Source organism: Carcharodon carcharias, chromosome 37 (assembly GCF_017639515.1).
Source record: "Carcharodon carcharias isolate sCarCar2 chromosome 37, sCarCar2.pri, whole genome shotgun sequence".
Lineage (NCBI taxonomy): Eukaryota > Metazoa > Chordata > Chondrichthyes > Lamniformes > Lamnidae > Carcharodon > Carcharodon carcharias.
This window is the reverse complement of record NC_054503.1, coordinates 2351187-2378331: the sequence shown is the minus strand read 5'-3', so window position 1 is coordinate 2378331 and position 27145 is coordinate 2351187. Positions and strand designations below refer to the sequence as shown.

General features: G+C 49.0%; 1 protein-coding gene across 2 annotated transcripts in view; it reads left to right on the top strand.

The window, feature by feature from the left end:
* LOC121272973 (neurexin-2-like) overlaps positions 1-27145 on the top strand; it is a 2565635-nt gene that overhangs the window by 356423 nt on the left and 2182067 nt on the right. The gene's annotated exons all lie outside the window — the stretch shown is intronic.

Genomic DNA, 27145 nt, shown 5'->3' with positions numbered 1-27145 from the left:
ATAGAGGCAAGAGGCATGGCTGAGGTATTAAGTGAATACTCCACATCTGACTTTACCTACGAGGCAGATGCTGCCCAGGCCATGGTGACAGAGAAGGAAACTCTGTCACTGGAAGGGTTTAAAATTGATAAGGAGGAGATATTGGATAAGCTGGCAGTACTTAAAGTTGATAAGGCACCAGGACCGGATGAGACGCATCCAAGAATATTGAGGGAAGTGAGAGTGGAAATTGCAGAGGCACTGGTAATAATCTTTCAATGTTCCCTGGATTCCGGGGAGGTGCCGGAGGACTGGAGAATTGCAAACATTACGCCCCTTGTTCAAAAAAGGCTGGAAAGATCTGCCCTGCAATTGCAGTCAGTTTAACTTTGGTGGTGGAGAAACTTCTAGAAACAATTATTCAGCATAGGATTAATAGTCACATGGAAAAATGTGGATTGATTCGGAAGAGTCAGCATGGATTTGTTAGAGGGAAACTAACTTGCTGGAGTTTTTGAAGAAGTATCAGAAATGGTTGATGAGGGTAAGGCCATTGATGTGGTGTACATGGATTTCCAAAAGGTGTTCGATATAGTGCCACACAACTGACTTGGGAGGAAGGTTATAGGTCATGGAGTAAAAGGGACAGTAGCAATGTGGATACAAAATTGGCTGAGGGATAGGAAACAGAGAGTAGTGGTTAATGGGTATTTTTCAGGCTGGAAGAAGGTTTGTAGTGGAGTCTCCCAGGGGCCGATACTGGGACCCTTGCTTTTCCTGATATATATAAATGATCTAGATCTTGGTGTGCAGGGGACAATTTCAAAGTTTGCTGATGACACAAAACTTAGAAGAATTGTAAACTGTGAGGTCAGTGTAGAACTTCAAAAGGACATTGACACATTAGTGGAGTGGGTAGATAGGTGGCAGATGAAGTTCAAGGTGGAGAAGTGTGAGGTGATGCACTTTGGTACAAAGGACATGGAGACGCTGTAGCATGAGCAGAGAGACCTGGGTGTATATGTACATAAGCCATTAAAGGTGGCAGGACAGGTAGTTTCTAAAACATACAGTATTCTAGGCTTCTTTAATAGGGACATAGCGTAGAAGAGCAGGGATGTTACAATGAACTTGTATAAGATACTGGTTAGACCTCAGCTGGAGTAGTGTGTACAGTTCTGGGTGCCACACTGTAGGAAGGATGTGAATGGCCTCCTTCTACACTGTAACAATTCTGCAATTCATTCTCAACGTAGTCTGACAATTGAGACTGCTGCATAGGCATTGCAAGTCTACAAATCTCTGGAACGAGATAAAAGCAGGTTGGCATTTTAGGCTGAGACTGTTGTGTTTTTAGAATGATGCAAAGGCACCAAACATTCATAAGGTATTAGATTAACACATTGTCAGTTCACTTATTAAGTCTAGGCATGTGAGAACATTTATACATGGATAGACAGCTTGCAGGCTTCAGCAGCAGAGTGCTCTACGCTGCGCGCTGCTCAAAAGCAGAAGTAAAACTAAAACTGGATGGTGTGACACACTTCCCTTTTGGTGATGTCATGCTGCTATCCCTCATTATACATTTTACAACCGAGACTTCCAGACAGGATGAAAATCAAGGCAGATTTTCATAAGTCTGACCGGAACAAAGTTGAGAAGCAGGCCAAGATTACTCTGACTGTCAGATGATTGAAGGAGTTTCTAAGTTTAAGAACTGATGGATGGAATGTTTTCTCAAAGGCTGGGAGGGGGAAGAAACGTGTTGAGTGAGTGGTCAACGGTGTACTGTTCATCCACCTCCTGTGGTTCGCAACAATATGTTTCGCAAAACATTTGATGGTGAGGTATATGGAGCAGTCTTCACTAATAAACCAGCAAAGATCATCAATCTGTATTATACATAGAGGCTTTTGGTTTCTGTATTGTTCGAACCCTCCGGAGAATTGTTAAAAAACATGCTCCTTTATATGCACTACATTTTTCCTGTGTTAAAGGGACTTGTCTCAGACAAGACCACATGACCCAGCTGCTCATAAATCCTTTGAGGATAAGGTTGCCAACCCTCCAGGATTGGCCTGGAGTCTCCAGGAATTGAAGATCAATCTCCAGGACACAGCTGTGCGCAACCCTGGAGATAAATCATCGGGGCATTAAAAAAAGATTGTTTTTTTTAAAAAAAATTTTCTTTGAACATTTCTCATTACCAGGAATAAAAATATTTAAAATGGGGGAGAAAAAAACTGTTTGGCTGACAGTCAAACATCATCCAATCGGGTCATGAGTCTTTTTGCTTTCCGATTGGCGTAGGAAGGCCGTACGTCACAAGGATGGATGTGTTGGCCGACTAATGGCTGGAGAGTGGGGGCAAGTTATGTGATGAAGCCTCCAGAAATACATTTAATCGCAGTTGGTAACCCTATTTGAGGTCAAGTTTATTGGCAAGAACAGTGGTGATTGTTCACCTCCAAAGCTACTTCCTCAGAACGAGACTTCCTGAAGTAACTGTTCTTGACTCCTGTGACTCCTATTAACTGTTAGGCTGTGTTTGCTGCTGACGCCATGCATGTGCAGTTGTATGCTGTTGGGAGACCCAGGTTAGTGGCCACCGTCTTGAAAGAGGGCAATGTGCAGCAGGGCATATGTGTGATTGCCATCTTTATTAGGGGCAATGTGCAGCAGGGCTCATTTGCAGCTACCATTTTTATAGGGGGCAATGTGCAGCAGGGCACATGTGTGACTGCCATCTTTATCGGGGGCAATGTGCAGCAGGGCACATGTGTGACTGCCATCTTTATAGGGAGCAATGTGCAGCAAGGCATATGTGTGACTGCCATCTTTATTAGGGGCAATGTGCAGCAGGGCACTTATGAAACCACCATCTTTATTGGGGGGCAATGTGCAGCAGGGCACTTATGAAACCACCATCTTTATAAGGGGCAATGTGCAGCAGGGCACGTGTGACTGCCATCTTTATAGGGGGCAATGTGCAGCAGGGCACATGTGTGACTGCCATCTTTATAGGGGGCAATGCGCAGCAGGGCACTTATGAAACCACCATCTTTATAGGGGGCAATGTGCAGCAGGGCACATGTGTGACTGCCATCTTTATAGGGGGCAATGCGCGGTCATCACTGGCCCTGGCAGCAGGAGGAGAGAATGTTGTGAATTGGACTGATGGTGATGGATTTTGGAAGCTCCTTTTACAGGGGGGTGAGAAGGGGATGGTTTGCAGACGGGAATCTAAAACCTTTTCCTCGTGGGATATTTAACTGCAGTCACATCGGCCAGTGTTTCCAAACCCTGTCTCACCATCCCAGTCGCGCAAGTGGATCATAGGTTGCCATGAGTGTTGGACTATATTGCCCCTCCTTCATTCTTCGCTCTTGGGTTCCAGGCCGCAGGCTCTTGCGGTGACATCGCTGGATTTCTGCGCATGCGCACATGGGTATCGGTGGCCATCTTGTGCGACCATACTGTGTTGGCAGGAGACACGGCGTTACTGTTCACCTTCAATTCCATGTCCCCTGAGTTCTGCGCGCTCCTCCATTTCTGGCATCTTGCTAGTTCCTGATTTCTAAGGTCCCACCACCCGCGGCTGTGCCTTCGGGTGCCTGGGCCCTAGGTTCCGGAATTCCCTCCCTAAACCTCTCATCGTCTTCCTCCTATTTGAAGCTCCTCTTTAAAGCCTGCCTTTTTTGACCCAGCTTTCAGGCACCTGTTCCGAATAGCCCCTAATATCTCCTTAAGTGGCTTGGCGTCAAAAAGAAAATATGAAAAATGCCTGAAGTGTTTATATTGATAATGCTCCCGCAAAGCGCCTTGGAACATGTGCCATGTTAAAGGCGCTATATAAATGTAAGTTGTTGCTGCAGGCAATGGATGACTGTACCTCTGCTTACACCACCCACCACCAACGTTACACCTGAATCACTAATGGCTGACATCGCTATGTGATGAATATCAAGTTCATGGTTCAAGTTCATAATGTAAGAGGTGATGTTTAGTTCTGGGGCTATTATTGTTCTGGAGAAAAGGTTGGGCTTTAGCGATTTCCAGAACACCTAAAAGAGAATGATAGTTCAGGAGATTACTCGCGTTAGTTTAATAAAGTCAGAATAGAAGAAACGGAGCCATAAAACAGCAGGTGGGCTTACTTAGCTGGAGAACTGGAGATACAATGTCTACACTGCTTGCAAAGAAGTGCAGTCCAGAGAGAGGTTTTGTTTGGGAACTAGAGCTAAATTAAGTTAAAAACATTCAGTGGACCCTGAAAAGTTACATCATCATGGAGATGGGCGGAGCTTAAGAAGGTTGTCTGGTTTTAATTTATCTGTGCGTTTGCTGGGAGAGGTTATTGGTTACAGTTGGGGCCTCGTGTCGTTTGCAGCTCACAGAGAAGCCCTGGGAGCTGTTGGCAGGATCCAGGGAGGTAGGACTCAGAGAAGTCCTGGGGAGCTGAGAAGGTTACGGAAGGTTATTGGCTCCAAGCTGGAGAGGGTTAGAACTCAGAAGAAGCCCTGGGAACCATTCAGAGCTTGGTGCAGGCAGAGGACAGTAGTTCAGATGAACCCAGGGGCAGTGCCCAGCTTAGTGAAGCTAGCAGTTTACAAAAGAGTTAGAATTGTGCCGGTATTAGAGACGGGAGTGCAATTTTGCGAATCCCATAGAATGCAATCTCAGGAGAAGAGACTGAATCATTGGGAGATGAGCAGCTGTTGAGGCAGTCCAAGTCTTTTGAAGGAATTTCAGAGACTCGATCTCTGAAAGTGAGAAGTTGAAATCTCATGTGAGGGGGACAGAGTTTTAACAAGATTTTGTGACTCACCGTGGTCACTGACATCTGGGTGGGTGCTGAGAAATCCGTGCAACTTGTCTTGGTCACATCTGCTAATTAATATGCAGCTGTAGTGTGTTTGACCACAGTTTGCCTGTTCATTCACACGATCTTGCGTTCGTTCTGAATGTTAGAGTATAAGACAGGCACTGTCAACTGTTTTACTTTTCTGACTTTGTGTAGTAAAGTTTATTTTATTTGTTTAAAACTGTGCAATCTTGCGGCTTTATTCCCTTAATAAGTACCTTGAAACAAACAGTTACTGGCCCCTAACCAGATCATAACAATTGCTATTTTCTATGCACTATCATTTCTTATAATTAACGCTCAGACACTAAAAGCAGAAGACAGGTTATGCAATTCTCTGGTGACACTTTGAAGCCACGCGGTTGACAATGGAAGGTCTGTAGTACCAAGGCAGAAAGAAACTCAATTACTAACCCTTGACTTTCCAATGCGTTCAATTTCCAACACTCCAGGATAATCCTGATCACGTTTCGAGAGACAAAAGGGTGAGAAAAACAGTCCCGAGATAAAAACGGGACAGGGTGCAGGGTAAATGGGAGATACTCGAGGGGTTAGGGGTGCTAAACATCCTCAGGGAACACCGCCTAAAACCAAGTTCAGCTGAGAGTGGTGGGGGGGTATGTGGGAATCCCGAGAGATATAGCACCCGGTTAATGTGTTTGGGTACGAGTGCTTAATGCATTTGTCTTACATTTCTTGAAGCACTAACTGTGCACACATGGCATCCAGTTAAAATAATTGGGTTAGTCCGTCTGAAAATAGCTCATGCAGGAATGTAGAACAAGCACATTAAACACCTGCACTTAAACTTTGATAATTAGAGAATAAAATCCATTGCTTTCAAAATTTGCCTTGTGCTTTGTTGAAGCCATATTGGAGGTGAAGGTGGGGGGGTGGGGGTGGGTGGTGGTGGCACAGAGATGGACGTTGAGGTTTTTGGATGTTTGAAGTCTAGCAGTCAAGAGCGTTTTCCAGTCTGAAGAGGCGAGACGTTCAGTTTTTTCCCCGAGTCTGTGACCAGATTGTGAATGCTGTGAGCTGTCTGTTCCATTTGGAACTGTGCAGTGAATGTTGTCGACTCGCTCCTTATTCTGCACCATCTGTGGAAGTACAAAACTAACACGGTTAATCACTCAGATCCAATCTCGCTGAGTGATTCACTGCGGTGTCAGCTGTCGCTATGTCGGTAGCTCCATACTGCTGAGTCAGAGGGCTGTGCAGTTGAGCCAAACTTCAGAGATTTGGGCCAGTAATCCAGACTGGCACTCCACCGCTACACTGTTGGAAGTGTCGTCTATTGTTTAAGACATTAAACTGAGACCCTGTCTGCCGTGACAGCTGGATATCCTGTGGCACTGCTTCAAAGAGAGGAGAAGGAGAGTTGCTCTTGGAGGCCCTGGGGCTGATATTTATCCCTTAATCAACATTACTAAAGCGGTTGATCTGACCATGATCGCTTTGCTGTTTGTGGGAGCTTGCTGTGCGCAGACTGGCTGCCCCGTTTCCTACATTACAGGCGGTGACTTCACTTCAAAAAGCAATTCAGTGTGAAGCGCTTTGGGGGTCCCCTGAGGTAACGAAAGGCGCTATACAAATGCAAGCTTTTTCTTTCTTTAACACAGCTACAGTCCCTGTGGTGTAGGTACACCCACAGCGCTGTTAGGGAGGGAGTTCCAGGATTTTGACCCAGCGACAGTGAAGGAACGGCCGATATATTTCCAAGTCAGGATGGTGAGTGGCTTGGAGGAGAACTTGCAGGTGGTGGTGTCCCCATGTGTCTGCTGCCCTTGTCCTTCTAGGTGGGAGATGTCGTGGGTTTGGAAGGTGCTGCCTAAGGAGCCTTGGAGAGTTGCTGCAGTGCATCTTGTAGATGGTACACACACTGCTGCTACTGTGCGTCGGTGGTGGAGGGAGTGAATGTTTGTGGATGGGGTGCCGATCAAGCAGGGCTGCTTTGTCCTGGATGGTGTCGAGCTTCTTGAGTGTTGTGGGAGCTGCACTCACCCAGGCAAGTGGGGAGTATTCCATCACACTCCTGACTTGTGCCTTGTAGATGGTGGACAGGCTTTGGGGAGTCAGGAGGTGAGTTACTCGTCACAGAATTCCCAGACTCTGACCTGCTCTTGTAGCCACAGTATTTATATGTCTGGTCCAGTTCAGTTTCTGGTCAATGGTAACCCCCAGGATGTTGATAGTGGGGGATTCAGTGATGGTAATGCCATTGAACATCAAGGGGGCGATGGTTGGATTCTCTCTTGTTGGAGATGTTCATTGCCTGGCACTTGTGTGGCATGAATGTTACTTGCCACTTGTCAGCTCAAACCTGGATATTGTCCAGGTCTTGCTACATTTGGACATGGACTATCTTGCTTCAGGCAGCGCTCGCAGTCATCAGCTCCAGGCTTTGCAGACAGCTCCAATCCACTTTCACAGGGGCTGACGGGCAGGTCTCTACCTACCAGACCAGCCACAGGACAGGGGTGGCTTTGTATGGCTGCAGGGCCTGGGCCTGCTTGGGGAAGGGGGAGAAGTGGCCTCAGGCGAGGGAAGAGGGTGCAGGGTGAGGGCTGTACTGGGGAAGGGAGGGTGTCCCAGGGTGTGTGTGTGTGGGGGGATACATGTTGATCTGTGCAAGTGGCCTCAAGAGTGTGAGGGCTGAGGAGGCAGCCTCCAGAGGAGGTGAGGCCGGATGGAGATGTGAGGGTGTGTGTGAGAGAGTGAGTGGTGATGTCCCTTGAGCTGGGCAGTGAGTGAGATGCCAGTGAATGGGCGATGGGCTGGTGAGTGTGTGAGGTTAGAGTGATGAGGTGGCTGCCTTACCCTAGGGGCACGGATGAGATCATTCATCCTCTTTCTACATTGGATGGCCGACCTCTTCTGTGCAGCATTGGCACTGACCACCACTGGCACCGCCTGCCAAGCCCGAGTGGTGATGTTGGTGCCCCTCCTGCAGCCAGTGCGGGGGTAGGGGACATCACAGCGGGACTTCCACAGCATCCAAAAGGTGCTCGAGGGAGAGTCACTAAACCTGGGGGGGCTGCAGCCTTCTTGCAGCGGCCCTGGGCTGGAAGCACCGAGAGGTGTGCGCGGGGCTGGACTTTAAACATGGCGTCCGGCGTGACGAAGTGACGAGGTGACAGCGCAGCGGGAGAATCGGACCTTGGAAGCAGCGCGTTTCCCGGGAATGCCATAATTAATGCAGTGGGTTTGGGCTGATACACCATGAAAAGCCTGTTTTATTCACCCACTACCGTACTCAGTGCAAACCTGCGATGATGCCACCCATGAATTTCAAAATAAAGCTGAGGTATGGAGAAAAGAAACAACACGCTGTGCAAAAATGAAGCAATAAATTGATCGTTTTAAAAGTGCAATTACTAAATAACACCACAGGAGTTTGAGTGGGACAGAGCCTATTTGTCTGACTCACTCCAGAGCAGTGCCCAACAGCGCCTTCTGGTGGGCAGAGGTGTTGCCATGGAGAGGCGTTGCCAATCAGATTCCACTTGCCAACCAATTGGCACTCTCTTCTCATGAAACATAAGTTGTTGTTCCCTTAACATTTGGTATTCTTGCGAATGTCCTGATGAGTGCAAGATGAAAAACTTTGACAGCATGTCCCTTTTCTCAGCAATGCTTAAGACCTGTGCTCCCAAAGCGACTGTTTGAAACTCCTTTCTCCAGAGAGCGGGGAGAATGTGGAACTCGCTACCGCAGGGAGTGGTTGAGGTGAATGATGGTAGATACCGTTTAACGGGGGGGGCGGAGGGGGGAAGCTGGATAAACACACGGGGGAGAGAGGAATAGAAGGATGCGCCGACGGGGCGAGATGAAGAGGAGGCTCGTGTGGAGCGTAACATGGACCAGATGGGCCGAGCGGCCTGTGTATTGTCCTGGAAATTTAATGCACAAGCTATTTCTGTCCCAGATCAGAGATGATGGAGTATGCCAGAGTGTACGAGGCCGTTATGATAGATGCGGCTGGTTCTAAAATGCAAAACATATCATAACCTACTCGATCACGCACGCATAGCCCCTCAATCTTTGTTCCCTGCCAAATGTACATCGAGTGCGCGTTCTGACTTTGCCGGCGCTATCTGTCTCTGTGGCCCGCCCAGGCAGTCTGCACCACACGCTCACCTCCCTCTGTGCAAAGCATTTCATTTGAAACTGTCCATTTTCTCTGCTGCAGCCTCAGTAAATTAGTCAAACATGCACACACTCCAGCCCAGGTGGCGGCTAACAATAATGGTGGGAGCGCCGGCTGCCTTCACAGACGCTTCCCCGTGGCCGTTGGCGCTACGGCCACTGAGACGGTTAGCTGCCCGTCGGTGACAGGATTCTAGCTTTTACCAGGAACGGCAGCTCTGGATCTACGCGAGTGGCTCCGGTGACCAGGGATTACTGTGTCGCGGGGGGACTGGATAGTATGGAGGGGGGGGAGCTGCTCCTCTTGGAGCAGAGGAGAGTTGACAAGAGCGCTCAAAAGCATGAAGCGTTTCGATAGGGTCGGGAAAAAAGAAACTGTTTTCACTGGCTGGTAGCTGGAGGGCAAAGGGCAGCAGACACATGGGGAACACCACCCCCTGGAAGTTCCCCTCTGAGCCCCTCACCATCCCGACTTGGAAACGTATCGGCCGTTCCTTCACTGTCGCTGGGTCAAAATCCCGGAGCTCCCTCCCTAACAGCACGGTGGGTGTACCTACACCACAGGGACTGCAGCGGCTCAAGAAGGCGGCTCACCCCCACCTTCTCAAGGGGGCAATTAGGGATGGGCAATAAACGCTGGGCCCAGCCAGCGACCCCCACGTCCCCGTGAATGAATTAAAAAAAAAGGGTTGAACTCATCTGGCAAAAAAAAACAGCAGGGCTGTGAGGGGAAACTTTTTTACCCAACCAGTTGACATGTCATTATAACATTTTGAACGGGTAATGAAATGTTTTTAAGCAGTACACTTAAACCCAAAGCATGGGACTTAGGAGCAGGAGTAGGCAAAAAGGCTCAAAGAGTTGATAGCCAACAGCTCCGGCTGTATACACCTCAGTGTGCTTCCATTTGGAATGCGCGGCCTGGCAGGGTGGTGAAGGCAGGCTCAGTGGGCGCTGTCAAATGCCAATCGGATCAGCACTTGAAGGAGAGACAGCTGCGGGGATGTGGGGATGGAGCTGGGTGCGTGGAAGCTGGCTCAGTTGCTCTCTGAAAGGCTGACACAGTCCCAAGGGCCAAATCGGCGATCCTGTGACAATCTTGTGTCGGCGAGGGCGTATGTGGTACGTGGAGGTGGGAAGGGCCTTCACCAAGGTTGAGGCGCACTTTCAGAATAGGCAAAGCCCCCGACTCACTGTCATTCCCAGGCCCTGCCACCAAGCGCTTCAGGCTGGTGCTTCCCTTGATTGCCTCTGCATGCACATCACTTAATGAGTCTATGCACAGTACCTCTTCCGTGCTATCTCTCCACGGCCCATTAATCTTGTACTTAAGAGAGGAAAGTCCATAAATTGACATGCCTCTGTAGGATTTTGAATGAGCAATTAACTATTTCGAAGCAGTGCACTAAAGTCCAAAAAGAACTCCAAGAGTTCGCAACCTGTGATCCCAACATGCCTCCTTTGCCCTCTCCTCTTTTCCCCAAGAACAATCGAGAACTGGAATAGACGTCCACAAACCTTTAATCCCCATGCCCTCAAAGAACTCATTGAGGGACGATCTGTTGACTTTTTTTTTAATCAATTAAGGCATGCGTCCGGTGAAAACTCCCTGGGGGGCGGTGGGGGGGAGACGACGGAGGGGGCCACACAAGCATACAAACGCGGAGCAAGGATTTTGCCCTCGTTGGACGGGCTCGGTGGGGGCGGAGGTACTGTCGGGAGTGGTCGGGAAGCCGACTGCCGCCCGCGATCGGGCCCTGGCCGCGCATTTAACGCTGGTGGGCCAATTAAGGCCCACCTAGCGTGAACCACACACTGCAGCACTGCCAATGTTGGTGGGGGAGGAGGCGGCTGGTGGGGGGAAGGAGGGTCTCTGAGTGAGTGAGGGTCTGAGTGAGTGAGGGTCTATGGGTGAGTGAAGGTCTGAGTGAGGATCTGAGTGAGTGAGGTTCTGAGTGAGTGAGGGTCTATGGGTGAGTGAAGGTCTGAATGAGGAGGTCTGAGTGAGTGAGGGTCTATGGGTGAGTGAAGGTCTGAGTGAGGATCTGAGTGAGTGAGGTTCTGAGTGAGTGAGGATCTGAGTGAGTGAGGTTCTGAGTGAGTGAGGGTCTATGGGTGAGTGAAGGTCTGAGTGAGGATCTGAGTGAGTGAGATTCTGAGTGAGTGAGGGTCTGAGTGAGTGAGGTCTGAGTGAGTGAGGGTCTACGGGTGAGTGAAGGTCTGAGTGAGGATCTGAGTGAGTGAAGATCTGAGTGAGGATCTGAGTGAGTGAGGTTCTGAGTAAGTGAGGTTCTGAGTGAGTGAGGAGATCTGAGTGAGTGAGGGTCTGTGGGTGAGTGAAGGTCTGAGTGAGGATCTGAGTGAGTGAGGGTCTGATTGAATGAGGTTCTGAGTGAGTGAGGGTCTATGGGTGAGTGAAGGTCTGAGTGAGGATCTGAGTGAGGTTCTGAGTGAGTGAGGTTCGGAGTGAGTGAGGAGGTCTGAGTGAGTGAGGGTCTGAGTGAATGAGGAGGTCTGAGTGAGTGAGCGTGGGTGCACACGGAGCTGCCTCAGGGAGTTGAGGAGTCTTGGAAAATGAAAGCTAAAGAGTTGTAACGTGTGGAGGAAGAAACATGTCCCTCACGTGACAGGGTCACGTGAACAGGGGAAGCGTTAACAGTTTTATTTTATTTTTAATTGCCGTCGGAAACCTCACCGCGCCCGTGGATGATGTTTCCCAAAAAGCGCAAAGGCCGCTTGGCCTTTCCCCCGCCCTGCTGACCCTAAGGTTGGGCTGGCAGCGAAAAATTAGACTTAATTGGGACTTTAATGGTCTTAATCGGCCTGCTAAAGGTCAGCGGGCGCGGTGCCAACTCCCGCCTGTGCCCGCCAACTGACATATCCTGTGAGCGCGCAAGGACATCGGGACGCTCGCCCAAGGTCATCACGGGTCAGGTGTGCACCCGCCCGATGTGGTAAAAATTCTGGCCGTGGAGCAGGAGTGAGGCCACTCGGCCCCTCGAGCCTGCTCCGCCATTCAATAAGATCTGATTGTAACCTCTAGCCGACCCCCGCCGATAACATTTCACCTCCCTGTTAATCAAGAATCTATCCACCTCGGCCTTAAAAATAATCAAAGGCTCTGCTTCCACCGCCTTTTGAGGGAGAGAGTTCCAAAGACTCACGACCCTCTGAGAGAGAAAAATTTCTCCTTATCTCTGTGTTAAATGAGAGACCCCTTATTGTTAAGCTGTGACCCCCCCCCCCGACCCCGTTCTAGATTCTCCCACAAGAGGAAACATCCTCTCCACTTCCACCCTATTAAGTCCCCTCAGGATCTTTAAGGTTTTGATCAAGTCGCCTCTCACTCTTCGAAACTCCAGCAGATACAAGCCTAACCTGTCCAACCTTTCCTCATAAGACAACCCGCCCATTCCAGGTATTAATCTGGTAAACCTTCTCTGAACTGCTTCCAATGCATTTACATCCTTCCCTAAATAAGGAGACCGACACTGTACACAGTGCTCCAGATGTGGCCTCACTAGTGCCCTGTACAACTGAAGCATAACCTCCCTGCTTTTGTATTCAAATCCCCTCACAATAAATGATAATATTTTATTAGCTTTCCTCATTGCTTACTGCAACTGCACGCTGGCCTTTTGTGATTCATGCACTAGGACACCCAGATCCCTCTGCGGCTCAGAGCCCTGCAACCTCTCACCATCGAGATAATATGCCTCTTATTTATTCTTCCTTCCAAAATGGACGTTTTCACATTTGCCCACATTATGCCCCATTGGCCAGATCTTTGCCCACTCTCTTATCCTATCTATGTCACTTTGCAGTCTCCTTATGTCCTCTTCACAACTTAACTTTCCTACCTATCTTTGTGCCCTCAGCCAATTTAGCAACCATACCACCCGTCCCTTCATCCAAGTCATTTATATAGCTTGCAAAAAGCTGAGGACCCAGCACTGATCCCTGTGGCAGGCCACTCACTATACCCTGTCAACCAGAAAAAGACCCATATATGGCCACTCTCTGCTTCCCATGAGCTAGCCAATCTTCTATCCTTGCCAACGTGTTACTCCCCCCTGCCCCCTACCCCATGAGCTTAGCAAGTGGCAAAATAGAGTATAAAGGAGTTTTATGCAAACAGATTATACAATGTGCTCGAAGAGGAAATTAAATTATTAAGAGATGGAAGATCCAATGGTCTCCCCATGAACATTGACTAAGTAATTGGTGCTAATATTCATACAGTAAAAGCCATTAATTTCAGAAGCACTTTTCAAGGAATATCCACGCTTGTGAGTCATTCTTTTCAATTAATTCTGTTCTGATAGTGGATCTTCACCTTTGAAATGCTGGCCCTTTATATATCAGAGGCTCGGTGACCTTAGGCCAGGGCACTTTCATGCCAGAAGCAATTACTTTGGCTACTCTCAACTGCTTGGGAAAATCCAGCCTGTTTAAAGTGCTAGTGGACTTTGGGGTTGCTTTTTTATGGGATGTGGGCATCACTGGCTAGGCCAACATTTATTGCCCATCCCTAATTGCCCCTTCTTCAGAGGGCATTTGAGAGTCAACCCTGTGGGTCTGGAGTCACATGTAGGTCAGGCTGGGTAAGGAGGGCAGATTTCCTTCCCCAAAGGGACATTAGTGACCCAGATGGGGTTTTTACAACGTGGTTTCATGGTCATCATTAGACTTTTAATCCCAGATTTTTATTGAATTCAAACTCCACCATCTGCTGTGGTGGGATTTGAACCCAGGTCTCTGGAGCATTACGCTGGGTCGCTGGAATATTAGCCCAGCGACAGAACCACGACGCTATCACCTCCCCCTAAGGCAGGGGATGGGAAGATGTGACAAGGTCAGCTGAGTAAGATCCTGAATTTAAAACACTGGAACAGGCGATGACCATTCAGACTCTCAATGAGATTGTGGCCGATCTAGGGCCTAACTCTTTAAGACACTTTTCCCATTTCCCTTAATATCTTTGGTTAACAAAAATCTATCAATCTCAGATTTAAAATGATCATGTGATCTAACATCAACTGGTGTTTGAGGAAGGGAGCTCTAAACTTCTACCACCCTTTGTGTGTAGTGTAGATGTCTTGTCAATTACATTGTGAAGGTTTGCTAATGTCAGCTACATTGTCAAGGTTTAGAGGAGCAGGTGACAGGTATTAATTGCCTTTGAGCGTGTATAAATAGGGGACAGCTGGGACACTGGGTTGAGTTCGAGGAGAACTGTGAGACTGAACAAGTCAATAAACTCTCAATAAAGCAAAGCTCTGTGTCTTGGTTTTGGCTTCAACAATCGACTTGGATCCTGTTAACATGTTTCCTAATTTTACCCCTGAGAGGTCTGCCTCTAATTTTTGGACCCTACCTCCTGGTCCTTGTCTTTCTCAAGCAGTGGAAATAGTTTTGCCCTATCAGTTCCCCTGACGTCTTGAAAATTTCGATCAAATCCTCCCTTAGCCTCTTAAATTGCAGGGAATTCAATCTTAATATGTCTAATTTCTCCTTGTAACTTAACCCTTGGAGTGCAGGTATCATTCTGCGCTCCCCCCAAGGTCTATATATCCTTCCTAAGGTGTGATGCCCAGAACCGCTCCCAGTGACTCCAGGTGCGGCCTAACCGGGGCTTTGTACAGCTGAAGCCTGACTTCTACCCCCTTGTGCTCCAGCCCTCCAGATATAAAGGCCAACGCCCCATGGGCCTTTTGGATTATTTTCTGCACCTATCCTTGACATTTTATGATCAATAGGCATGGAGTCCTAAGATAAAAGCAAAATATTGCGGAAAATATTGGAAATCTGAAAGAAAAAACGGAAAATGCTGGAAAAACTCAGCGGGTCTGACGGCATCTGGTGGAGAGAGAAACAAGAGTTGATGTCAGCGCGGACTCGAGCGACATTTCGCTCGGCCGGTGTGCGCCGGAGTCGGCTACGCGCCTGTGCCGATAATTGAAAGGCCTACGCAGGCCATTAACCGGGTACTTAACCTGAATTTTATGCTGCCCGTCCAACCTAACGGTTGGCGGTGGGGGGGGGTGGGGGGCGGGGGGGGCAGGTGAAAAGGCCAAGCGGCCTTCGCGTTTTTCAGGAAACCTCAACCACGAGCGGGATGAGGCTTCCTGAAGCTCTTACAAAATGAAACAAAAAGCTTCGGTTGAACTTAAAAACGTGCCCCATCTCACGTGACACAGATTGAAGGGCTCTCCCGCGTGCATGCGCAAACATGTGAGAGCTAGGCCCAGCGCTCCTTCCTCCCTCCCCCCCACCCGTACAGGTAGCACTCGGCGCTACCGGCTCGCGATCCACGCGCAGCGGGCCTTAATTGGCCCGCCCGCGTGAAATCGCGGCGCGGAGCTGATCGCGGGCGGTGGTCAGCTCCCCGATTGCCCCCGGCCACTCCCACCAGCCCGCCCGACGACTGGAAATCCCCGGCCCTGGAGTGCGAATCCTTTTTTTTAGGCCTTCACTCTTTCTGTATGAAAATAACTCAGCCTCCAGTAGTTTGGCAAAGTTTATTCCGCAGTTTATTCTGCTTATAGTCTGCAGTTAAGATAAAATCTAATCATTGGGTTAACCATGACAGGCTTTGCAGATGTCAGATCTGCCCTTGTCAATGTCATTGACTACATAGCTCCAAGTTAGCACTCAGGAATATTCTGACATACTATACCAGTGATGGTGGGACTGCCTGGAGCTGCATTAGCTCATCCAGTGAACTGCTGTTTTGACACGTGCAACTCTAGACCATCCCACTCGTAGGTAGGAAAGCACAAAACAGATCAAGAGTTGTTTTATTCTTTAGTGGAACGTGGCGAGTACAGCATTTATTGCCCATCCCTAATTGCCCTTGAACTGAGTGGCTCGCTCAGCCATTTTGGAGGGCAGGTAAGAGTCAGCCACATTGGTGTGGGGCCTGGAGTCACGTGTAGGCCGGACTGGGTAAGGGCAGCAGATTTCCTTCCTTCAAGGACACCAGTGAACCAGATGGGCCTTTACGACAACTGATGATAGTTTCATGGGTCACCGTTACTGAGACTAGCTTCGTTTTTTTCCTTAATGAATCAATTTAGTTTATTGATTAATGAGTTCAAATTCCACCAGCTGCCCTGGTGGGTTTTGAACCCGCGTCCTCCCAGAGTATTAGCCTGGGCCTCGGGGCCACTAACACTCCAGAGCAGTTCTAAGGGAGTGCTGGAGCTGCTATCCTCTGGATGCGATGTTCGCGGGTGGATGTAAAAGATTCCCTGCCCACCCACCTCACCCCTCACCCCCACCCATAAGGTATTAAATGTCTCCCCATGTTTCCTGGGGCCGTTATTTATCCCTCAGTTAATATCACCGAGAGCGGGCGATCCGATCGTTATCGTAGTGCTGGCTGTGGGATCTTGCTGTGCGCAAATTGGCTGCAGCCTTTTCTACGTGGCAGTGGTGATCACGGTTCGAGGGACGTGCTTGGGGGGGATGTCGCAAAAGGACGCCAATCCAAATGCAGGACTCCCCGTTGTTGCTAAGGAGAGTTTAGAGCTGTCAGCAGGTGGGGGTTGCAGGAAGGCCCGGAGAGGTGTCGGGATTCGCGGCCTGAGATGCCATTAGTCCTTTAACTCTGGCTGCTCCACTTGCTCTGCTGCTGCTGCTCTGCCCTCACTGCATGGCAAGAGAGGGTGGGGGGGGATGGCGGTGGGGGGTTGGAATCTCGGTTCATTCAGCAGCTCACCGCTGGAACACAGGCACCACAGGGCTTAGGGGCAGGAGTAAGCCATTCAGCCCCTCGAGACTGCTCCACCATTCGGTACGATCATGGCTGACCTGGTTGTGGCCTCAACCTCACTTTCCTGAATGCCCCATCCATAACCCTTGACCCCGCCTTGTCAATCAAAAATCTGGCCAACTCAAGCCTTGAGTATATTCAATGACCCAGCCCTCACTGCTCTCTGGGGAAGAGAATTCCACAGACCAACAACTCTTTGAGAGAAAAGATTCCCCTCATCTCTGTCTTAAAAGGGAGACCCCTTATTCTTCAACTGTTCCCTTGGTTCCAGTCTCTCCCACAAGTGGAAACATCTTCTCCGTATCCACCCTATCAGATCCCCTCAGGATCTTACATGTTTCAATAAGATCGCCTCTCATTCTTCGAAACTCCAATGGGCATAGGCCCAACTTGCTCAACCTTCCCTCCAGATGGAGTCTCACCAAGGCCCCATGCAGGAACAGTAAAGCTTCCCTGGGCAGGACTGGGAACAGCTGACCAGCCTGCTTGAGGGTCACTGGTGGATAGCACTCAGGCTTCAGAAAGGGCCCTCCCGGCTGTACCCCTAGCACTGCTGGCCCTAATGTCTGAGGGCCTTGGACAGCAAATGTTGCTAAAATGGCCATGTTGTAACCGGCCTTCAGTGGACCCGTGTCTTGGTGGCTCACATGAGCTGCTGGAGACCCGCGTGCGTACCACCCACAGGCTGCCTTCCAGGAGCGTGAGTCCTTGTTTTCCCTCTTCGTAAACGTGAAACTTCCTTCCGACTTAACGTGTTTCTGTGATGACACCGGACAGACACTTCTGCCAGTGCGAAGCAACTCTAGCAACATAGGAATGGAGGAGCAGGAACTAGGCCGATTGGCCCCACGAGCCTGCTCTGCCATTCAATTCGATCATCGCTGATCTCCCTCCTCAACGCCGGTTCCCCGCTCTAACCATAGAAACATAGAAAATAGGAGCAGGAGTAGGCCATTCGGCCCTTCGAGCCTGCTCCGCCATTCAGTACGATCATGGCTGACCCTCTATCTCAAGGCCGTACTCCCACTCTCTCCCCACAGCCCTTGATACCTTTAGAGTCCAGAAATCAATCTATTTCCTTCTGAAATATATTCAGTGACTTGGCCTCCACAGGCCTCTGGGGTAGAGAATTCCACAGGTTCGCCACCCTCTGTGTGAAGATGTTTCTCCTCATCTCAATCCTAAATGGTCTACCCCGTATCCTGAGTCTGTGACCCCCTTGTTCTAGACCCACTCCCCCACACCAGCCAGAGGAAACATCATCCCTGCATCCAGTCTGTCCAGCCCTGTCAGAATTTTATACATTTCAACGAGATCCCCTCTCATTCTTCTAAACTCCAGTGAATACAGGCCTAGTCAGCCCAATCTCTCCTCATACCACAATCCTGCCATCCCAGGAGTCAGTCTGGTGAACCTTCGCTGCTCTCCCTCTATGGCAAGTATATCCTTTCTTAGGTAAGGAGACCAAAACTGCACACAATACTCCAGGTGTGGTCTCACCAAGGCCATAAGACCATAAGACATAGGAACAGAAATTAGGCCATTCGGCCCATCGAGTCTGCTCCGCCATTCAATCATGGCTGATAAGTTTCTCAACCCCATTCTCCCGCCTTCTCCCCGTAACCTTTGATCCCCTTACCAATCAAGGATCTATCTACCTCGCTCTTAAATACACTCAATGACCTGGCCTCCACAGCCTTCTGTGGCAATGAATTCCATAGATAGCCCTGTATAGCTGCAGCAAGATATCCTTGCTCCTGTACTCAAGTCCTTCGTTACACCTGAAGCTGAAATGCTAAACAAACAGGCTGGGCAGCCAAGGACTGAAGACATCATGTCTGCTCAGGAATGCAAATGGACCTGAGTTGGTAAATTAAACATCCCAACCGAGGTTCGATTGCTTACTCCCTGAAGAGCAACATTTGTTAGTTACCAATGGTCTCCTAAATCTGATTATATCACATTTCATCACATATTTTGCTGTTCTTAATGGATTGAAATGATACCAGTTTACACTATCTTGTTAGAACTTATGACTCTAACATCCCTCAAGGAGCATTAAGCACAGACAGTGGTACTTAAGTATAGTTATTATTCTTTGATAAAGTGGGTTGGACTTTGAATATTTAATTAATGCTTTGGAGTGCTTGATATGTGAATATTAACCGCCAGTATTTTTTTTAACAGTCTGAAATACATTGTGGGAGAATGTAGGTTCCTGTGTGTTTTTACGCTGAATGGATGTCAGTGGTCTAATAAAAAATTACAGGCAACATCTCCGCAGGGAGAAACAGAGGTCACGTTTCAGGTCAGCGGCTTCTCTGCAGAGCTGGAAAGAGCTAGTGTGACACTCTCCCAGCAGTGATCCTTCCCCAGGCCAGCCTAATCCATATTGCAAACTTAGTGTCTAATTAGGGGGGCAGTTCACGCTATAGCTTCTCGCAGGTTACTGCACTGAAGGAGAGGGTTCACCGCGCTGCAGGTAGATACTCACAGACCTCTTAAACCTACCGAGGCTGCACACCCCCCCGCCGCTGGCCGGAGAGTCCAGGGCCCAGGACTCAAGGGTGCCACTTGGCCACAGTGGACTGAGACGAGGAGGAATTTCCGTACAGAGGGCGGGATTTTTCAGCCCAGACGCCGGCGGACATGGTGGCGGGAGGGAGAGAATTCCCCCTCCCTCGCCGGTGTCAGGGCCGGAAAGCCCCCACCACCTCCCCCCCCCCCCCACCCCACCCCCTCCCAGAGGCAGCTGTGAGCCTTTGGAATTCTCTACCCCAGGGAGGTGGGGGATACTCAGTTGCCGGGCCGGCTGAGATCCACGGATTTTTGGGCAGCGAGGGGAAGCGGAGTTGAGGAACGGATCAGCCATGGCCTTATTGAATGGCGGAGTGTGTGCTCGAGGGGCCGAATGGCCTCCTCCTGACCCTATTTCTGCGTTCTGATAATAACAGCTATTACTGACAATGGACGTCAAACAGTAATACTTACAGTAAAACTGGTTCGCCAGCAAATTCAGACCTGTGAACAGTTTTGGATCCTCAAGGAAGGCCGAGCCTCATTGCATTGCGGACGCACTTACCCAGCAGTCTTTGCTTTGGGCCTTTCCTTCAATCTTGGTCTGCCTCAGCTTGACTTAATCCTCCTCTCATGCCCCTCGCCGATAATTTCAATTTTTACAACCCCTGATCGACCTGCCAATCAAACCTTCCGGCTGAAGGCGGCTGCAGGAATTCAAAACAGACGAACGTGCAACTTTGGGAGCAGGAGTGAGGCCATTCGGTCCCTCGAGCCTGCTCTGCCGTTCAATAAGATCACGGCCGGTCTGACTGCAGCCTCAGCTCCTCATTCCCACCTACCACCGCCCCCATCCCCTGATAGCCTTTGACTCCCTTGTTAGTCTTACTCAGCCTTAAAAATATTCACTGACCCAGCCTCCACTGCTCTCGGGGGAAGAGAGTTCCACAGATTTGAGAGAACAAAAATTCTCGTCTCTATCTTAAATGGGAGACCCCTAGTTCTTAAACTGTGTTCTCCTGGTTCTAGCTAGTCTCTCCCACAAGGGGAAACATCCTTTCAGCATCCACCCTGTCAAGTCCCCTCAGGATCTTATATGTTTCAGTAAGATCGCCTCTCATTCTTCCGAACTCCAATGGATACAGGCCCAGTCTGTCCAACCTTTCCAAATAAGATAACACCTTCCCCCATTCCAGGTATCAATTGAGTGAACCTTCTCTGAACTGCTTCTGAAACAGTTATGCCCTGTCTTAAATAAGGAGACCAAAACGGTTCACAGTACTCTAGGCGTGGTCTGAACAACACCCTGTACAAATGTAGCAAAAGCATCCCTACTTTAATATTCCATTCTCCTTGCAATAAAGGCAAATATTCCATTTGCCTTCCTAATCAGGGGCTGTACCTAGAACTAGAACCTAGACCTGGGATCAAGAACTATCAAAGGATTCCTCGCAATCTATGAGGGTACTCTTTTCCCATCACCCTACCTCGCAGCCCCTTGACAGGTTGAGTTTGCCTGTAGCGGTTCACGTCCGATCAATAGAACCCTTTTACTGGCCAATGCAACCATCACCAAATTGCCCTAAATCTCTGGATCCCTCGTGAAGTTGGAAGATAAAGATCGGGCAAGAGGCGTGTTGGCTACAGGCGCACTCACCCCTTTAAACTCCCGAGGACTTGCCAATGTCAGTTCCAGGCCCTGTGTACGCCAAAGTGGTGATCACACTGCGAGCGAGATCAGCCCTATTTGAATGGCGACGCATCACAGTTCATGGGTCCATCGATTCGCACGCTACTGAGGATGCCATTTGGCCCTTCATGCCCGTGCCGGCCCTTTCAAAGTGAGCCTCACTCCCACGCTCTTTTGCAAATCCCTGCGGCTTCTTTCTCCTTTAAATATTTTTTCCCCTGGAAGTCAACCATCGAATCTGCTTCCACCATCCTATCAGGCGAATCTTAACCACTCAGTCCATGGAAAAAGGTTTTCCTCATTTCCCTTTCTGCCTTCCCTCGCCCTGCTCCTTCCTTTGTGCCCCTCAGTTTTGTCCTTCAGTCAAAGATGGGGGTCTTCAAATGAAACATCACTTGAGCCATCCAACTGCTTGTCAGCTGCTTCAGTCTTATGTGATGTTCACCGCTTCCTTGCTCCTTCCCCAGTCTACTGCTGTAGTCTTCTTATGTTCCATCCTTTTTGGTTGTTATGCATGTGGGCCTCCTTAATTTGCGTCTGGACCAACGCCAGCCATACCTCAGTCTGTACTCTCACCTCTGAGCCACAAGGTTATGGAGTTCAAGTTCCACTCCAGGGCTTGAGTACCAAAACCAAGGCCGGCACTCCAGCGCAGTACTAAGGGGAGTGCTGCGCTGTCGGAGGTGCTGTCTTTTGGATGAGATGTTAAAACAAGGCCCCATCTGCCTGAATGGGTAGCTGTAAAAGACCCTACGGCATTATTTTGAAGAAGATCAGGGCCAGTCTCCTGGCCAATATTTACACCTCACTCAACATCACAAAAACAGATTATCTGACCATTATAATATTGCTGAAAAGGAGACAGGTTGAAGCTTTTTGCCTTGCACTCATCAGGACACTTTGCAAGAATACCAATATAAGGGGAAGAAAACAACTTATAAATTGCTGGTTTCCCCTTATATTGGAATATCAGTATAAAGGGAAGACAATTTATCCTGTATATGAAGAGAGTGCTGATTGGTTGCCACTCTCTTCTCATACAGTATAAATTGTTGTTTTCCCCTGATGTTGGTATTCTTGCACGTGTCCTGATGAGTGCAAGATGAAAAGCTTCGACATGTCTCTTTTTTCAGCGGTACTCAAGTCCTGTACTACCTAACGACCACTATAAATTGCTGTTTGTGGGAGTTTGCTGAGCAAGAGTTGTTTGCCGCGTTCCCCATCAACCCCCCCACCCCCATTTCAACAGTGAACACATTAGGAAAGTACTCCGTTGGTTGTCAAGTGCTTTGAGTTACCCAGTGGCTGTGCAAAGTTCTGGAGGTCCTTCTTGCTTTACTTTTGGATGCATTGATGACTATCTCCTATTGCTTGCTCCTAGTGCTGGTCTTCCTCGTAAGTGGAAGCATCTTCTCTACAAATAATATCATGTGATCAGAGGAGAAGGAGCAAGGCGTTTGAGCCACCAAGCCTGCTCCATCACACAAGGAGATCTGTGGAACAGAATTCCCAAGACCAACCACCCACCCCCCCCCCCCCCCCCCCCCCCCCCCACCCCCGCCCCTCCGAGAGAGGAAATTCCTCCTCATCTCCATCATGAATGCAAACACCTCGCGAGGAGTTTTTTTCCCTTGTCGGGCGAGCGTCCCTACCTCATCGCGCACTGGCGCGATATTTCGGTTGGCGGGCCTGTGCGAGAGAGAGAGAGAGAGGTGGCAGCATGCCCACCGACAATTAAGGGGCCTATTAAGGCCCTTAATCAATTCATTAAATAGAATCTTTCACTGCCCATCCCAACCTTGGGGTTGGCGAGCGGGAGAAAAGGCCTCGCAAAGGCCTTTGCATTTTTTTTGGCAAAGCCTCGGGAATGGGGTTTCGACCGGTCGTTAAAAACAAATAAAAACTTTTAAAACTCATTTTGGAACATGTCCCCGGCTCATGTGACCGAGTCGCATGAGAAGGGGGGAACACGTTCTCCTTAAGTTTTAAAGCCTCAATTTGTGAAGTTGAACAGCTTGGGCTCCCCGAGGCAGCTCTGTGCCTCTGGGGAGCTTTCAGTGTAGCGCACCCACCCACCCCTGCACCCCCCCCCCCCCGCCCCCCCCACCTCTCCCCCAGGCGCTGACTTCTGCACTGGCCCTCCTGCCCCGTCCCACCCAGGCAGCGCTAAGTGGTTTCAGCGGGCGATTCACGCTGGCTGGTTGGCTGCCAATTGGTCATGGGCGCGCGGGTGGTTCTATGGCCATTCCCGTGCCTGCCCACCCGACGAGGGCACTACCCTCCCCCTTATGTTTAAATTGTGCCCCCGCAATTCCCGACTCCCCCCCTCCCCCCCACCCCCCCCGACCAAACCGTTTGTCCTCTCAGCATCGACCCTGTCAAGTACCCCCTCATGGAGAGGTGATGGTGGCGTAGTGGTATTGTCACCGGACTGGTAGTCACTGACCCATGATTAATGCCCTGAGGACCTGGGTTCAAATCCCACCTTGGCGGCAATTGGTAGAATTTAAATTCAATCAAAAAAAACAATCTTGAATTAAAAGTTTGATGATGACCATTGCTGATTGTTGTAAAAAACCCCATCTGGTTCACTATTGCCCCCTTTAGGGAAGGAAATCTGCCATCCTTACCCGGTCTGGGCCTACACGTGACTCTCTTAATTCTCTCTGAACAGGGCAGGTAGGGATCGCCTAGTCAGCAATGCCCAAATCCCATGAGTGAATAAAAAACTTATATGTTTCAATCAGATCATCTCTTGTCCTTCTAAACCCCAATGAGTATAGGCCCAACTGCTCAACCTTTCCTCATTAGACATTTAAGGAGATATTTCAGAACACTCAGTAAAGATACCCGGTGAGAACGAAAGCCCCTACAGTCTTTTGTCCTCACTGGGTATCTTTACCTAGGAAGTCAAATTGAAAGATAAAGCATATAACTCTGCAAAGATGAGTGGCAGGTCAGAAGATTTGACAGAATATAAAGAACAGAAAAGCATGTCTGAAAGATTAATAAGGAGAGAGAAATTAGAATATAAAGGAAAGCTAGCTAGAAATATGAAGAAAACAGATCGTAGGAGTTTCCACAGGTATCTAAAAAGGAAAATAGTAAGTAAAGGTACTGTTTGTCCTCTTGAGAGTGAGTCTAGGGAATTGGTAATGGAAAATAAGCAAACGGCAGATGAACTGCGCAGGTACTTTACATCTGCTTTTACTGTGAAGGAGGCAGAAACATCCCAGAAGCAATTGTGAATAAGGAGATGAAAGGGAGGGAGGAACTTCGGCAAGGATGCTGAGAAAATGATCCGAACTGAAAGCTATCAAATCCCCAGGTCCTGATGGGCTTCATCGTAGAGTCATGAAAGGAGCATCTGCTGAGGTAGTAGATGCTTTGGTTTTAATTTTCCTAAATTCCCTGGGGGGGGGGGGCAGAATTTGGCGCTCGGTGTGCGGGCGCGGGTCGGAGTCGGCTGCGCGCCCGCCGATAATTGAAAGGCCGATTAAGGCTGTTAACGAGCTTAATTAAAATCAAATCTACGCCGCACGTCCAATCTAACGGTTGGCGGGCGGGCTAAAAAGCCAAGCGGCCTTTACATTTTTTAGGAAACCTCATCCACGGGCGGGATGAGGTTTCCTGAAGCGAATAAACATTAACCTAAAACTTTATTTTTGAATTACAAGCATGTCCCAGCTCATGTGACAGAGGGGACATGTTTTTACACATTATTACTGTGTTTATTCATTTTTTTATAAAGCGCTTCAATCTCCCTGAGGCATCTCCATGTTACTTCCGGCCGGAAAGGAAGTGGGTGCGTGAACTGCGAGCGAGGCCCAACTCTCCCTCCTCCCCACCGCCCGCACAGCTGGCGCTGAGCGCTGCCGCTCGCGGCCCACGCAGGACTGGCCTTAATTGGCCCCCCCGCTTGAAATCGCGGCGCGGGGCCGATCATGGGCGGCAATCGGCTTCCGGACTCCCCTTGCCCGCTCCCCGCCGAGCCCGCCCGACGAGGGAAAAATTCCGCCCTGGATTCTGGAAAGTTCCCATCAGATTGGAAAATGGCGAATATGAGTCCTCTATTCAAGAAAGGAGGGCAACAGAAAGTAGGAAGCTAACATCTGTCATTGTGAAGATGCTGGAATCTATTATTAAGGGGCCAATAGGAGGGCACGTAGAAAATTTCAATGCAATCAGGCAGAGTCTACATGGTTTTGTGAAAAGGAAATCATGTTTGACCGATTTATTGGAATTCCTTCCGGAAGTAACAAGCAACTTGGATAAAGGGGAACCTGTGGATGTGCTGTACTTAGATTTAAAGAAGGTATTTAGCAAGATGCCGCATCAAAGGTTAGCTATACAAAATAAGAGCTCATGGTGTAGGGGGTAACATATTAGCATGGATAGAGGATTATTTAGCTAACAAAAAACAGAGAGTAGGCATAAACAGTTCATTTTCAGGTTGAGGAGATGTGACGAGTGGAGTGCCACAGGGATCAGTGTTGGGGCCTCAATTATATACAATTTATATCAATGACTTGGATGAAGGGACTGAATGTATGGTTGCTATAGTGGAATATAAAAGTCGGGATGTTTTGCTACAGGTACAGAGGGAATTGATGAGACCACATCTGGAGCACTGCGTATAGTTTTGATTTCCTTACTTAAGAAAGGATACGAATGTTTTACAAGCAGTTCAGAGAAGGTTCACTTGACTGATTCCTGGGGTGAAGGGGTTGTCTTATGGGGAAAGGTTGCACGGGCTGGGCCTGTGTCCATTGGAGTTTAGAAGAATGAGAGGTGATCTTATTGAAACATACAAGATCCTGTGGGGACTTGAGAGGGTGGGTGCTGAAAGGAAGTTTCCATTTGTGGGAGAGACCAGAGCTAGGGGACACAGTTCAAAAATAAGGGGTCTCCCATTTAAGACGGAGATGTGGGTCAGAGGGTCTTGAGTCTTTGGAACTCTCTTCCCTGATAAGGGATGTAGGCAGGGTCATTGAGTATTTTTAAGGCAGAGGTAGATCGATACCCTTGTTAGTCAAGAATCTAAGATTATCAGGGGTAGGCGGGAATGTGGAGTTGATCTTATTGAATGGCGGAGCAGGCTCGAGGGGACGAATGACCTAGTCCTGCTCCTAATTCATATGTACGTTTGTTTGCAAAAGGCTGAGGTTCCTCCATTGCTACCTTCTGGATCCCCATACCTGCCTCTCTTGCAGTCACACCCTACTGCCGCTGACACGGACAAAATTTGAAGTACTTAGCCTAACCAATGTGGCTACCTCTTCGAACAAAGTAACTTTCCTACACGTATGCATTGCATTGTCTGAAAGTCGGACTCCAGCTCATCAACCCGGAACCAAATCCTCGAGCTGTAGAGACTTCCTGCAGCTGTGGTTGCCATGGATCACACAGGCATGCAGCAGTTCCCACATACTACAGCTGCAACACATCACCTGCACTGCCATCTTTATTGTGCTTTTCGTTAACTAATTGGGTTTCGAGCTTATCATATCACTCAATGATTATCTATAGTTATATTATGGAGTTTAACTAGTTACGCTATAAATGTAACATAACACTTATATCTCCCCAGTATTGGTTTAAACTACTGTCCCAGTTTAGACGGGAAAATAAAATTTAACAACCACCAAGTATCTGTCTGCACACCTAATTAATGCCTCCAGGCTTTAGCCCCGGGTCTCACTGTCTCCGACTCCCTCTCTTGGGCCCCTCCTTTATTTGTAAAAGGCCGGAACAGTACCTCCTCCCTTGCTGCAACAAATTCCCTCACTTACTAAGCTCCCACATTTAACACAGTCTTGCTGCACTCAGTCCAAAACTGCCACCCTTGTGCCACTTACTTCCTACTCCCACTTTCCTGAGCCCCTACATGAGCATGAAGATCTCAATCAGGTCACCCTACCCTGCAACACCACCCCCCCCCCACCCCGACCACCCCACCTCCGCACCTCCCCCCACCCCCGCAAGTCCTCCGTCTTCCCTTTACCAGAGAGGAAGGACCCAGCCTGCTCAGTCTTTCCTGGGAAGTGTAAGTTAATTAGGATCTCTCTCTCTCTCTCTCGCACCATTGGAGTCGGCTGATCCTCCTAGCTGTTTGCTTCACTGATGCCACGAGCACTCAATGCTTAGGCAAAGGAAAATTTCGAGAAGA